This window comes from Saccoglossus kowalevskii, chromosome 1 (genome assembly GCF_978046115.1).
Source record: "Saccoglossus kowalevskii chromosome 1, keSacKowa6.1, whole genome shotgun sequence".
NCBI lineage: Eukaryota > Metazoa > Hemichordata > Enteropneusta > Harrimaniidae > Saccoglossus > Saccoglossus kowalevskii.
Window position 1 is genome coordinate 26,061,503 of NC_140641.1, and position 13,831 is coordinate 26,075,333.

Consider the following 13,831-nt stretch of genomic DNA (forward strand, 5'->3'; position numbering starts at 1 on the left):
AAAATGGACAGGTTTTCGATGTACTAAGCAATGAAATAATCGAGAGTTGGCCAGATCCACAGGTCACCTGTACTTGTCGAGTACTGACGCCCTCACACGCCACGTTTCGCATAAAAGAAAACCCATTGGTTGACAGCAACCATATGATTTGGGGGGCTACGGACGCTGATAGGATGATCGCTGGCATGGGATTAGTGCCGCTTGGTGTGCGTGCATAATCTCTCTCTCTCTCTACCCAGAATCCTTTGTGGCCAAGTTTGTCGCGAATTTTCAGTATATACAACGCATTTCGTGGAGTCAAATGTCCATGAGCGACCATTAAAATCATGTGGTTAATATTTAAGTCATGACATTACCAGTCTATTGTGTGCAACTACTAGTTAGAATACGATTTTTTCCAGATGCTCTTGGCACTCACCGTCGTGTCTGTTTTGTTTCATTCCATGGGGTACTCCGTTGTTGACAGTCAATGGCATACTTACCTGGCGTAGGGGTTAACCGTGATCATGGAGGCAGTTCCCTCAGGGAGAGGCCCTCCCATTGCACTTCGGCTGGGCTGACACCTGCGATCGCCCCAAATGTGGGCGACTCGGGCGCATAATTTATGTTAGTGGGGGACTGCGTTCGCGCTATCCCCTGATAATGAAACTAAAAAATCAGATCTAATTTCTTACATTGGTCATCTCTAGTGAGAAATCGCGCAGATCCGCCTCATGTGAGAACAATGTGGGTTTCCTAACTAGATTTTCAGGGAAATGTCGACCATTGATCAAGTTATTATTATTTATTAAATATGGACAGGTTTTCGATGTACTAAGCAATGAAATAATCGAGAGTTGGCCTGATCCACAGGTCACCTGTACTTGTCGAGTACTGACGCCCTCACACGCCGCGTTTCGCATAAAAGAAAACCCATTGGTTGACAGCAACCATATGATTTGGGGGGCTACGGACGCTGATAGGATGATCGCTGGCATGGGATTAGTGCCGCTTGGTGTGCGTGCATAATCTCTCTCTCTCTCTCTACCCAGAATCCTTTGTGGCCAAGTTTGTCGCGAATTTTCAGTATATACAACGCATTTCGTGGAGTCAAATGTCCATGAGCGACCATTAAAATCATGTGGTTAATATTTAAGTCATGACATTACCAGTCTATTGTGTGCAACTACTAGTTAGAATACGATTCTTTCCAGATGCTCTTGGCACTCACCGTCGTGTCTGTTTTGTTTCATTCCATGGGGTACTCCGTTGTTGACAGTCAATGGCATACTTACCTGGCGTAGGGGTTAACCGTGATCATGGAGGCGGTTCCCTCAGGGAGAGGCCCTCCCATTGCACTTCGGCTGGGCTGACACCTGCGATCGCCCCAAATGTGGGCGACTCGGGCGCATAATTTATGTTAGTGGGGGACTGCGTTCGCGCTATCCCCTGATAATGAAACTAAAAAATCAGATCTAATTTCTTACATTGGTCATCTCTAGTGAGAAATCGCGCAGATCCGCCTCATGTGAGAACAATGTGGGTTTCCAAACTAGATTTTCAGGGAAATGTCGACCATTGATCAAGTTATTATTATTTATTAAATATGGACAGGTTTTCGATGTACTAAGCAATGAAATAATCGAGAGTTGGCCTGATCCACAGGTCACCTGTACTTGTCGAGTACTGACGCCCTCACACGCCGCGTTTCGCATAAAAGAAAACCCATTGGTTGACAGCAACCATATGATTTGGGGGGCTACGGACGCTGATAGGATGATCGCTGGCATGGGATTAGTGCCGCTTGGTGTGCGTGCATAATCTCTCTCTCTCTCTACCCAGAATCCTTTGTGGCCAAGTTTGTCGCGAATTTTCAGTATATACAACGCATTTCGTGGAGTCAAATGTCCATGAGCGACCATTAAAATCATGTGGTTAATATTTAAGTCATGACATTACCAGTCTATTGTGTGCAACTACTAGTTAGAATACGATTTTTTTCCAGATGCTCTTGGCACTCACCGTCGTGTCTGTTTTGTTTCATTCCATGGGGTACTCCGTTGTTGACAGTCAATGGCATACTTACCTGGCGTAGGGGTTAACCGTGATCATGGAGGCGGTTCCCTCAGGGAGAGGCCCTCCCATTGCACTTCGGCTGGGCTGACACCTGCGATCGCCCCAAATGTGGGCGACTCGGGCGCATAATTTATGTTAGTGGGGGACTGCGTTCGCGCTATCCCCTGATAATGAAACTAAAAAATCAGATCTAATTTCTTACATTGGTCATCTCTAGTGAGAAATCGCGCAGATCCGCCTCATGTGAGAACAATGTGGGTTTCCTAACTAGATTTTCAGGGAAATGTCGACCATTGATCAAGTTATTATTATTTATTAAAAATGGACAGGTTTTCGATGTACTAAGCAATGAAATAATCGAGAGTTGGCCAGATCCACAGGTCACCTGTACTTGTCGAGTACTGACGCCCTCACACGCCGCGTTTCGCATAAAAGAAAACCCATTGGTTGACAGCAACCATATGATTTGGGGGGCTACGGACGCTGATAGGATGATCGCTGGCATGGGATTAGTGCCGCTTGGTGTGCGTGCATAATCTCTCTCTCTCTCTACCCAGAATCCTTTGTGGCCAAGTTTGTCGCGAATTTTCAGTATATACAACGCATTTCGTGGAGTCAAATGTCCATGAGCGACCATTAAAATCATGTGGTTAATATTTAAGTCATGACATTACCAGTCTATTGTGTGCAACTACTAGTTAGAATACGATTTTTTTTCCAGATGCTCTTGGCACTCACCGTCGTGTCTGTTTTGTTTCATTCCATGGGGTACTCCGTTGTTGACAGTCAATGGCATACTTACCTGGCGTAGGGGTTAACCGTGATCATGGAGGCGGTTCCCTCAGGGAGAGGCCCTCCCATTGCACTTCGGCTGGGCTGACACCTGCGATCGCCCCAAATGTGGGCGACTCGGGCGCATAATTTATGTTAGTGGGGGACTGCGTTCGCGCTATCCCCTGATAATGAAACTAAAAAATCAGATCTAATTTCTTACATTGGTCATCTCTAGTGAGAAATCGCGCAGATCCGCCTCATGTGAGAACAATGTGGGTTTCCTAACTAGATTTTCAGGGAAATGTCGACCATTGATCAAGTTATTATTATTTATTAAATATGGACAGGTTTTCGATGTACTAAGCAATGAAATAATCGAGAGTTGGCCAGATCCACAGGTCACCTGTACTTGTCGAGTACTGACGCCCTCACACGCCGCGTTTCGCATAAAAGAAAACCCATTGGTTGACAGCAACCATATGATTTGGGGGGCTACGGACGCTGATAGGATGATCGCTGGCATGGGATTAGTGCCGCTTGGTGTGCGTGCATAATCTCTCTCTCTCTCTACCCAGAATCCTTTGTGGCCAAGTTTGTCGCGAATTTTCAGTATATACAACGCATTTCGTGGAGTCAAATGTCCATGAGCGACCATTAAAATCATGTGGTTAATATTTAAGTCATGACATTACCAGTCTATTGTGTGCAACTACTAGTTAGAATACGATTCTTTCCAGATGCTCTTGGCACTCACCGTCGTGTCTGTTTTGTTTCATTCCATGGGGTACTCCGTTGTTGACAGTCAATGGCATACTTACCTGGCGTAGGGGTTAACCGTGATCATGGAGGCGGTTCCCTCAGGGAGAGGCCCTCCCATTGCACTTCGGCTGGGCTGACACCTGCGATCGCCCCAAATGTGGGCGACTCGGGCGCATAATTTATGTTAGTGGGGGACTGCGTTCGCGCTATCCCCTGATAATGAAACTAAAAAATCAGATCTAATTTCTTACATTGGTCATCTCTAGTGAGAAATCGCGCAGATCCGCCTCATGTGAGAACAATGTGGGTTTCCTAACTAGATTTTCAGGGAAATGTCGACCATTGATCAAGTTATTATTATTTATTAAATATGGACAGGTTTTCGATGTACTAAGCAATGAAATAATCGAGAGTTGGCCTGATCCACAGGTCACCTGTACTTGTCGAGTACTGACGCCCTCACACGCCGCGTTTCGCATAAAAGAAAACCCATTGGTTGACAGCAACCATATGATTTGGGGGGCTACGGACGCTGATAGGATGATCGCTGGCATGGGATTAGTGCCGCTTGGTGTGCGTGCATAATCTCTCTCTCTCTCTACCCAGAATCCTTTGTGGCCAAGTTTGTCGCGAATTTTCAGTATATACAACGCATTTCGTGGAGTCAAATGTCCATGAGCGACCATTAAAATCATGTGGTTAATATTTAAGTCATGACATTACCAGTCTATTGTGCGCAACTTCTAGTTAGAATACGATTTTTTCCAGATGCTCTTGGCACTCACCGTCGTGTCTGTTTTGTTTCATTCCATGGGGTACTCCGTTGTTGACAGTCAATGGCATACTTACCTGGCGTAGGGGTTAACCGTGATCTCTAGGCCTGCTTTCTGCTGTTGGTATAACCATTGTCCAGCTTCCTGCTACTGGTGACTTGACTGCTGATCAACCCTTATCCTTGCTGCTTCTCTTTGGTGAGTAATTGCTTGATTGTTTCTGGTTACTGTATTTGTTGTTGTCTCCCCGGGTGTGTGCCATCTTTGGCGCCCGGGGAAAGTCCGGAAGCTGCCGTGAAGAGAAGACACTGCGAAGCGCTCCTGAAGAAACCAGCTCCTGTCTCGTTCTGCTCTGCTTGGTGAGTCTTACCCATTATTTGTCTGCTTGTCGCTAGTTTTCTACTTGGCGTCCTGTGTATCCTGTGTGGTTGGTGTCACCTATCTGGAGGACTGGCCTTTGCGCCGTTTCCCAAATCCTCCCCCGATTGTTGATCACTGCTCTGACGAGAATGAGGCGAGATTCCTCTATCTCGGTCACGTTGACTGAACCTGTCAAACCAGTTGACCTGTTCAAAAGAATTAAAGAGTTAGGTATTAATATTGACGACTTGACGTGTGTCCAGCCTCTGCCTGGTAACAAGTATGATATAACATTCACCTCATTCAGCAAAAGAAGAGAAAATGAACGGAAATTTGAAAAGATGCATGGCGTAGAAGATTGCAAAAATTTTACTGAGTACACGATCGTCACCCTTTTCCATATCCCATCTGAGACCAACGACAACGAAATTCGGTACACTCTTAGCCAATATGGCGAGGTCTTGGCCTCCCGCTTCTGTACCTACCACTTCGCTCCAAAAGTGTTCAATGGTAACCGCCAATATAAAATGAAATTGAGATCTAACATTCCATCTGCGTTACGTATCTCCGGACGTAATGTTTGGGTTTCATACATGGGACAAGTGAGAACATGCAACAGATGCCAGCAATCAGGTCACTTATCCAAAGACTGCAAAACCACCATTTGCAACAGATGCCTTGAGCATGGCCATTCGACAAATGACTGTGACAAAACCATTGTGTGCACTATCTGCCACAAACCCGGTCACATCGCTCGGAATTGCAAAATCTCCTTTGCTAACCAAGTCTCTAAAAGTCCCTCATGGGCAAATGCGCCACCAATGTCCTCTAGCTGCAAATGTGGAAACTTCGTTGCAGCCTTGGACATCAAGTGCATGTACTGCTCAGATCTGGTCCCTCCAAAAGAAGCAACTATAGAATCATGTACCAAGTGCTCCAAAAAATCCGAATCCCCATATGTAGAAGTCGCATGCCAGGACTGTTTACCCACCATTGAAGATATGGTCATAGAAAATACCACCGGAGAAAACACAACCGCCAACACAACCACCAACCCTCCGTCTGAGTCTCCTGTTCATGCTCCCACGGCCTCTTCTAGGTTACCAGTTACCAAATCAAACGAACCATCTGTTACCCAAAAACAGACACCCAAGATCCCAGCCAACACGGAGAATATGACCAATGAAATGGATCAACCAACACCAGCCCACAGTAGTGGTGAAAGCTCTCAATCATCATATGAGACTGCCATAGTCACACTGCCGCAGCCAGCTACAGCCCACCCTGGTCCAGAAAACACGAAACCTCCAACAGAAGATAGAAAAAGACACTTCTCAGATGATGGTCAAACAGATGAAAGTGCAAAAAAAATGAAACCACCGGAAGTGACCAAACTTCATGAAATTGTTACTAAAAATGCTAAGTTTACTTGCAACCAGTTCGCCAGCATTGGTTGCGAATTCATTGCTGAATCCTTTGCCAGCCTGCGTTCCCACTGTAAGAAGGAACATGGAGAGAGGGGAGTGAAATTATTTTGTCCGGTGTCAGCCTGCAAATTTTCCTCCGGCACAACATTGGCTTGGACAAAACATGTACACACAACACATACACACTTCTTATCGCAGCAGACGATAGAAAGTTTACAGCAGTGTCTCACCCTTAACCAGTAATATCATGACTACCATCGCCTCTATAAACATCCAGGGACTACGCAACCAAGCCTCCAGACTCGCCTTCTTTAACCACTGCCATAGCGCCAAATTCGACCTTATCTGCATCCAGGAAACGTATATGAGCTCTTGTGATGATGCGGAGCAATGGGAGATGGAATGGGGTGGACGCATCCTGTATAGCCTTGGGTCTAAACACTCAAGAGGCGTGGCCATCCTTTTCTCTCCAGCCTTCCAAGCGAAGTACAATGAAGTTCATACGGATTCTGAAGGCAGAGTTGTTTCTGTCTCCATCACGCATGGCACCACTTCCTTTCGTTTGTGTTCTGTCTATGCCCCCAATAATCCTCAGGCTCGCATTAGCTTCTTCGGTTCTCTTGCTCAATATTTGCCCCCAAACAAAGAGACAATCCTATGTGGTGATTTCAATTGTGTCAGTGATCCACTGCTTGACAAACTTGGTGGACTTGATAGCCCAGAAGTCCGGGCCGGCTCTGATGTCCTTAATTCCATCTGCTCTGACTATAATATCACTGATCACTGGCGCATTTCCCATCCCTCAACGAAGGAATTCACCTGGAGGAGTGCCAACAACGCTTCTGCATCTAGAATTGACAAGTTTCTGACCCCCAAAAACATGACCACTGAATCTAAAATCATTCCTTGTCCATTCTCTGACCATGAATTCATCACCTGTGTACTCAAGATGCCAACATCCATCGCAAGAGGTCGAGGTGTATGGAAGTGTAATATCTCAACCCTCCAAGACCCTGTAGTCAGGAGTAGCATAAGAAAACACATCCAACAATGGAAGACCCTTAAACCTGCCTTTGACTCTATTTTGGACTGGTGGGACACAGTCAAGGCTCGGGCCAAATCACTAATCACCACGCACTCAAAACGCATATCGCAAGACAATAGAGCAAAGCTGAACAAACTTCTTCATCATTTTAAAGAACTGACACATAAGCTTAACTCGGGAGACCGTACTCGGGCTACCCTGGGATCCTACCACATTACCAAAAAGAAAATTCATGACTTACAGCTTAGGAAACTGGAAGGGGCGAAAATCCGCTCGCGAGCACAACTTATTCAAGAGCAGGAAAGATGGTCAAGCGTCTTTTTAACTACAGAACGCAGACGTGGCAAGAGCAAGCTGGTCTCCAGTGTTATCAATGCTGAAGGCAAAGTGGTGTCAGATCCGGATGAAGTCCCATCTGTCTTTGCCCAATTTTATAGTAAATTATATACATCACAACCAAACTTAGACTGCAAGGAGCAAGATTTCTTCCTGGGCAAGCTCACCAGGTCTTTCTCTGACATGCAAAAACAACAACTTGACAAACCAATTATACAGAAAGAGTTACATGATGCTCTGAAGAACATGAAAGATAATAAGACCCCGGGCTTGGATGGTCTTCCCAAAGAATTTTATATGCTCTTCTGGGAAGATCTAGGAGAAGATTTCACCCAAGTTATTAATATCGCCATGACACAAGGTCAACTATCCACCTCCCAGCGTCAGGGTCTAATCACCCTGGTGAATAAGCCTTCACCCCAAGAAGGTAATCATCACGAAGCAGTGCGCCCTGGGGATAAAAGACCTATATCCCTTCTTAACGTTGACTACAAAATCGTCACGAAAGCTCTCGCCACCCGTTTATATTCTGTTCTTCCATCTGTTATCGGGCCTTTCCAAACCTGTGGTGTTGCTGGGCGGTCAATTCACCAAAACGTGCGCATCCTGAGAGATTTCACCACTTTTGCTAATAGCAGAGGCTTTGGCAGTGCTATCGTTTCTTTGGATCAGAAAAAAGCCTTTGATAGGGTTGAGTGGAAATTCCTATATAAAACCCTCATGCAGCTGAATTGCGGCTCACTCTTCTGTTCTTACATCAAGACGATCTACAATGATATCATGAGTTCGGTCACCGTCAATGGGCATGTGTCCCCTGCCTTTTCTTTATCTAGGGGTGTCCGTCAGGGCTGCCCACTCTCACCTTTGCTGTACATCATTTTCATGGAGCCGCTTGCAGCAGCTGTGCAGAGTTCAACCGAAATCAAAGGTGTGAAACTACCTGGATCAAAAACTGAATGCAAACTTCTCCAATATGCAGATGACTCCACAGCTCTGGTTACTGATAATAAGTCGTTCAAGGCTCTGTTCCAACTTTTTGAGAGATTTGGTACTGCTTCGGGCTCTGAACTCAATATGACGAAATGCAAAGGTCTCTTCCTAGGAAGCTGGAAAAACCGTTCAGACAAGCCTTATAACATTGACTGGACGGGGGTCAGAATCAAAATCAATGGCTTCTGGTTTGGGAGCATCGATATGAGTGCCGTCAATTGGGACAGTTGCGTCAAGAAGTTTAAAACCACTCTTACTCAATGGGAGAAGAGACGTCTCTCAATGGTCGGAAAAGTCATCGTCATAAACAACCTCGTTACCGCACCACTTTGGTACATTGCACACATCTACAATATTCCCAACTCTGTCATTCAGATGCTCACTCCTCTGGTTTTCAACTTCATGTGGTCTGGGAAGAAAGAATTTATAAAGCGGGAAACTTTCTATCTGCCTCTACAAGAAGGGGGATTGGGCCTGGTTAACATCCAAATGAAGGCTGATGCCATTTTTATTCAAAGTTCCTGTAGTTCTATGGTGTCGGATCTCCCAGATCGCTTCTTCCCTCTGTCCTGGGCGAATAAAAACCTTCTAGCAATTCTGGCTCTGCCTTGGTCTAACCTGTATCCGCACTTTTCTGACCCACCACAATGGCATGCTCACCTCAGAAAGTCTTGTCAACAAAACCATGCGACACTCTGCACATCCAACTGGACGATCATATCTACAAAATCTGTGTATTCCACTCTCCTTGAGAAACTATCGCATACCCCACACGTCATCTTGAAAGCTCCCCACATGAACTGGAGTAAAATTTTCGCATCGTGCCACAGTCCTCTTCTGGATAACCTGTTGAAGGAGCTGGCCTGGAAAATCGTTCACAAGGCTCTGAAGACAAAGAGCACCCTATATCATTGGGGATGCATAACTTCTCGCTCCTGCCCAAGAGTTGACTGCTCACAAGTAGAGACTCTCGACCACCTGTTCTTAGAATGTGACACACCATCCTTGCTCTGGTCCTGGCTCGAACACTATATCCGTCATAACACCGGAATCACCATTATCTGCAGCAAAAATCATGTGTACTATGGGATTCTCGCCTCACCACTCCAAGCTCACATTCAGGCCGTCATATTGTACATGGTTAATGTTATTAAACATGAAATCTGGAAATCCAGATGCTACGCCAACTTTGAAAAACAGCATGTCACATATGCAGAAGTCCTCATAAACACCAAGAGGTATATTAGTTCCAGAATCGAAGCCGACATCAATAATGAGGACACCGATACCGTCTCGGAAAAATGGCAATTCCTCATCGAAAAGACCAACTCCAAAGTGAAATCTAAACTTTAGGGTTCTGTTTTTCTGTCTTTTGTTTCATCTTTCCTGTTGTCTGTTAGCCTTTTATTTATTTATTTGTCGTGCTTTTGGTTTAACAACTGTTTCAAAAGATCAGGCAGGGAGGATCGTAACCTCGTGTGCCTAGACCCAGCGTGGCTGGCCTGCCTAGGGTGCACAGTTGTAGGTTAGAGTAGATTTTCCTTTGTTTTTGTTGTTGTTGGTATTCTTTGTCTTAGAGTAGGGTTTTTTTTTTGCCACCCTAAAACAAAAATAGGCGGTTCCCTCAGGGAGAGGCCCTCCCATTGCACTTCGGCTGGGCTGACACCTGCGATCGCCCCAAATGTGGGCGACTCGGGCGCATAATTTATGTTAGTGGGGGACTGCGTTCGCGCTATCCCCTGATAATGAAACTAAAAAATCAGATCTAATTTCTTACATTGGTCATCTCTAGTGAGAAATCGCGCAGATCCGCCTCATGTGAGAACAATGTGGGTTTCCTAACTAGATTTTCAGGGAAATGTCGACCATTGATCAAGTTATTATTATTTATTAAAAATGGACAGGTTTTCGATGTACTAAGCAATGAAATAATCGAGAGTTGGCCAGATCCACAGGTCACCTGTACTTGTCGAGTACTGACGCCCTCACACGCCGCGTTTCGCATAAAAGAAAACCCATTGGTTGACAGCAACCATATGATTTGGGGGGCTACGGACGCTGATAGGATGATCGCTGGCATGGGATTAGTGCCGCTTGGTGTGCGTGCATAATCTCTCTCTCTCTACCCAGAATCCTTTGTGGCCAAGTTTGTCGCGAATTTTCAGTATATACAACGCATTTCGTGGAGTCAAATGTCCATGAGCGACCATTAAAATCATGTGGTTAATATTTAAGTCATGACATTACCAGTCTATTGTGTGCAACTACTAGTTAGAATACGATTTTTTTCCAGATGCTCTTGGCACTCACCGTCGTGTCTGTTTTGTTTCATTCCATGGGGTACTCCGTTGTTGACAGTCAATGGCATACTTACCTGGCGTAGGGGTTAACCGTGATCATGGAGGCGGTTCCCTCAGGGAGAGGCCCTCCCATTGCACTTCGGCTGGGCTGACACCTGCGATCGCCCCAAATGTGGGCGACTCGGGCGCATAATTTATGTTAGTGGGGGACTGCGTTCGCGCTATCCCCTGATAATGAAACTAAAAAATCAGATCTAATTTCTTACATTGGTCATCTCTAGTGAGAAATCGCGCAGATCCGCCTCATGTGAGAACAATGTGGGTTTCCTAACTAGATTTTCAGGGAAATGTCGACCATTGATCAAGTTATTATTATTTATTAAAAATGGACAGGTTTTCGATGTACTAAGCAATGAAATAATCGAGAGTTGGCCAGATCCACAGGTCACCTGTACTTGTCGAGTACTGACGCCCTCACACGCCGCGTTTCGCATAAAAGAAAACCCATTGGTTGACAGCAACCATATGATTTGGGGGGCTACGGACGCTGATAGGATGATCGCTGGCATGGGATTAGTGCCGCTTGGTGTGCGTGCATAATCTCTCTCTCTACCCAGAATCCTTTGTGGCCAAGTTTGTCGCGAATTTTCAGTATATACAACGCATTTCGTGGAGTAAAATGTCCATGAGCGACCATTAAAATCATGTGGTTAATATTTAAGTCATGACATTACCAGTCTATTGTGTGCAACTACTAGTTAGAATACGATTTTTTTCCAGATGCTCTTGGCACTCACCGTCGTGTCTGTTTTGTTTCATTCCATGGGGTACTCCGTTGTTGACAGTCAATGGCATACTTACCTGGCGTAGGGGTTAACCGTGATCTCTAGGCCTGCTTTCTGCTGTTGGTATAACCATTGTCCAGCTTCCTGCTACTGGTGACTTGACTGCTGATCAACCCTTATCCTTGCTGCTTCTCTTTGGTGAGTAATTGCTTGATTGTTTCTGGTTACTGTATTTGTTGTTGTCTCCCCGGGTGTGTGCCATCTTTGGCCCCCGGGGAAAGTCCGGAAGCTGCCGTGAAGAGAAGACACTGCGAAGCGCTCCTGAAGAAACCAGCTCCTGTCTCGTTCTGCTCTGCTTGGTGAGTCTTACCCATTTTTTGTCTGCTTGTCGCTAGTTTTCTACTTGGCGTCCTGTGTATCCTGTGTGGTTGGTGTCACCTATCTGGAGGACTGGCCTTTGCGCCGTTTCCCAAATCCTCCCCCGATTGTTGATCACTGCTCTGACGAGAATGAGGCGAGATTCCTCTATCTCGGTCACGTTGACTGAACCTGTCAAACCAGTTGACCTGTTCAAAAGAATTAAAGAGTTAGGTATTAATATTGACGACTTGACGTGTGTCCAGCCTCTGCCTGGTAACAAGTATGATATAACATTCACTTCATTCAGCAAAAGAAGAGAAAATGAACGGAAATTTGAAAAGATGCATGGCGTAGAAGATTGCAAAAATTTTACTGAGTACACGATCGTCACCCTTTTCCATATCCCATCTGAGACCAACGACAACGAAATTCGGTACACTCTTAGCCAATATGGCGAGGTCTTGGCCTCCCGCTTCTGTACCTACCACTTCGCTCCAAAAGTGTTCAATGGTAACCGCCAATATAAAATGAAATTGAGATCTAACATTCCATCTGCGTTACGTATCTCCGGACGTAATGTTTGGGTTTCATACATGGGACAAGTGAGAACATGCAACAGATGCCAGCAATCAGGTCACTTATCCAAAGACTGCAAAACCACCATTTGCAACAGATGCCTTGAGCATGGCCATTCGACAAATGACTGTGACAAAACCATTGTGTGCACTATCTGCCACAAACCCGGTCACATCGCTCGGAATTGCAAAATCTCCTTTGCTAACCAAGTCTCTAAAAGTCCCTCATGGGCAAATGCGCCACCAATGTCCTCTAGCTGCAAATGTGGAAACTTCGTTGCAGCCTTGGACATCAAGTGCATGTACTGCTCAGATCTGGTCCCTCCAAAAGAAGCAACTATAGAATCATGTACCAAGTGCTCCAAAAAATCCGAATCCCCATATGTAGAAGTCGCATGCCAGGACTGTTTACCCACCATTGAAGATATGGTCATAGAAAATACCACCGGAGAAAACACAACCGCCAACACAACCACCAACCCTCCGTCTGAGTCTCCTGTTCATGCTCCCACGGCCTCTTCTAGGTTACCAGTTACCAAATCAAACGAACCATCTGTTACCCAAAAACAGACACCCAAGATCCCAGCCAACACGGAGAATATGACCAATGAAATGGATCAACCAACACCAGCCCACAGTAGTGGTGAAAGCTCTCAATCATCATATGAGACTGCCATAGCCACACTGCCGCAGCCAGCTACAGCCCACCCTGGTCCAGAAAACACGAAACCTCCAACAGAAGATAGAAAAAGACACTTCTCAGATGATGGTCAAACAGATGAAAGTGCAAAAAAAATGAAACCACCGGAAGTGACCAAACTTCATGAAATTGTTACTAAAAATGCTAAGTTTACTTGCAACCAGTTCGCCAGCATTGGTTGCGAATTCATTGCTGAATCCTTTGCCAGCCTGCGTTCCCACTGTAAGAAGGAACATGGAGAGAGGGGAGTGAAATTATTTTGTCCGGTGTCAGCCTGCAAATTTTCCTCCGGCACAACATTGGCTTGGACAAAACATGTACACACAACACATACACACTTCTTATCGCAGCAGACGATAGAAAGTTTACAGCAGTGTCTCATCCTTAACCAGTAATATCATGACTACCATCGCCTCTATAAACATCCAGGGACTACGCAACCAAGCCTCCAGACTCGCCTTCTTTAACCACTGCCATAGCGCCAAATTCGACCTTATCTGCATCCAGGAAACGTATATGAGCTCTTGTGATGATGCGGAGCAATGGGAGATGGAATGGGGTGGACGCATCCTGTATAGCCTTGGGTCTAAAC

The 13,831-nt window shown here is 45.6% G+C and overlaps 6 non-coding genes and 1 pseudogene across 6 annotated transcripts; all 7 read left to right on the plus strand.

Annotated features, from left to right (window-relative positions):
• Nucleotides 1–474: 474 nt before the first annotated feature.
• Nucleotides 475–639, plus strand: LOC146750666 (U1 spliceosomal RNA). The gene has a single exon (XR_014930601.1). It is a non-coding gene; the product is annotated as a U1 spliceosomal RNA (small nuclear RNA).
• Nucleotides 640–1,266: 627 nt separating this feature from the next.
• LOC146750667 (U1 spliceosomal RNA) lies at nt 1,267–1,431 on the plus strand. The gene has a single exon (XR_014930310.1). It is a non-coding gene; the product is annotated as a U1 spliceosomal RNA (small nuclear RNA).
• Nucleotides 1,432–2,057: 626 nt separating this feature from the next.
• On the plus strand, nt 2,058–2,222 carry LOC144347484 (U1 spliceosomal RNA). The gene has a single exon (XR_013419630.2). It is a non-coding gene; the product is annotated as a U1 spliceosomal RNA (small nuclear RNA).
• Nucleotides 2,223–2,849: 627 nt separating this feature from the next.
• On the plus strand, nt 2,850–3,014 carry LOC146750668 (U1 spliceosomal RNA). The gene has a single exon (XR_014930311.1). It is a non-coding gene; the product is annotated as a U1 spliceosomal RNA (small nuclear RNA).
• Nucleotides 3,015–3,639: 625 nt separating this feature from the next.
• On the plus strand, nt 3,640–3,804 carry LOC146750669 (U1 spliceosomal RNA). Its single transcript, XR_014930312.1, has one exon. It is a non-coding gene; the product is annotated as a U1 spliceosomal RNA (small nuclear RNA).
• A 6,322-nt stretch (nt 3,805–10,126) lies between these two features.
• LOC146750670 (U1 spliceosomal RNA) lies at nt 10,127–10,261 on the plus strand (annotated as a pseudogene).
• A 624-nt stretch (nt 10,262–10,885) lies between these two features.
• LOC146750671 (U1 spliceosomal RNA) lies at nt 10,886–11,050 on the plus strand. Its single transcript, XR_014930313.1, has one exon. It is a non-coding gene; the product is annotated as a U1 spliceosomal RNA (small nuclear RNA).
• Nucleotides 11,051–13,831: the final 2,781 nt, after the last annotated feature.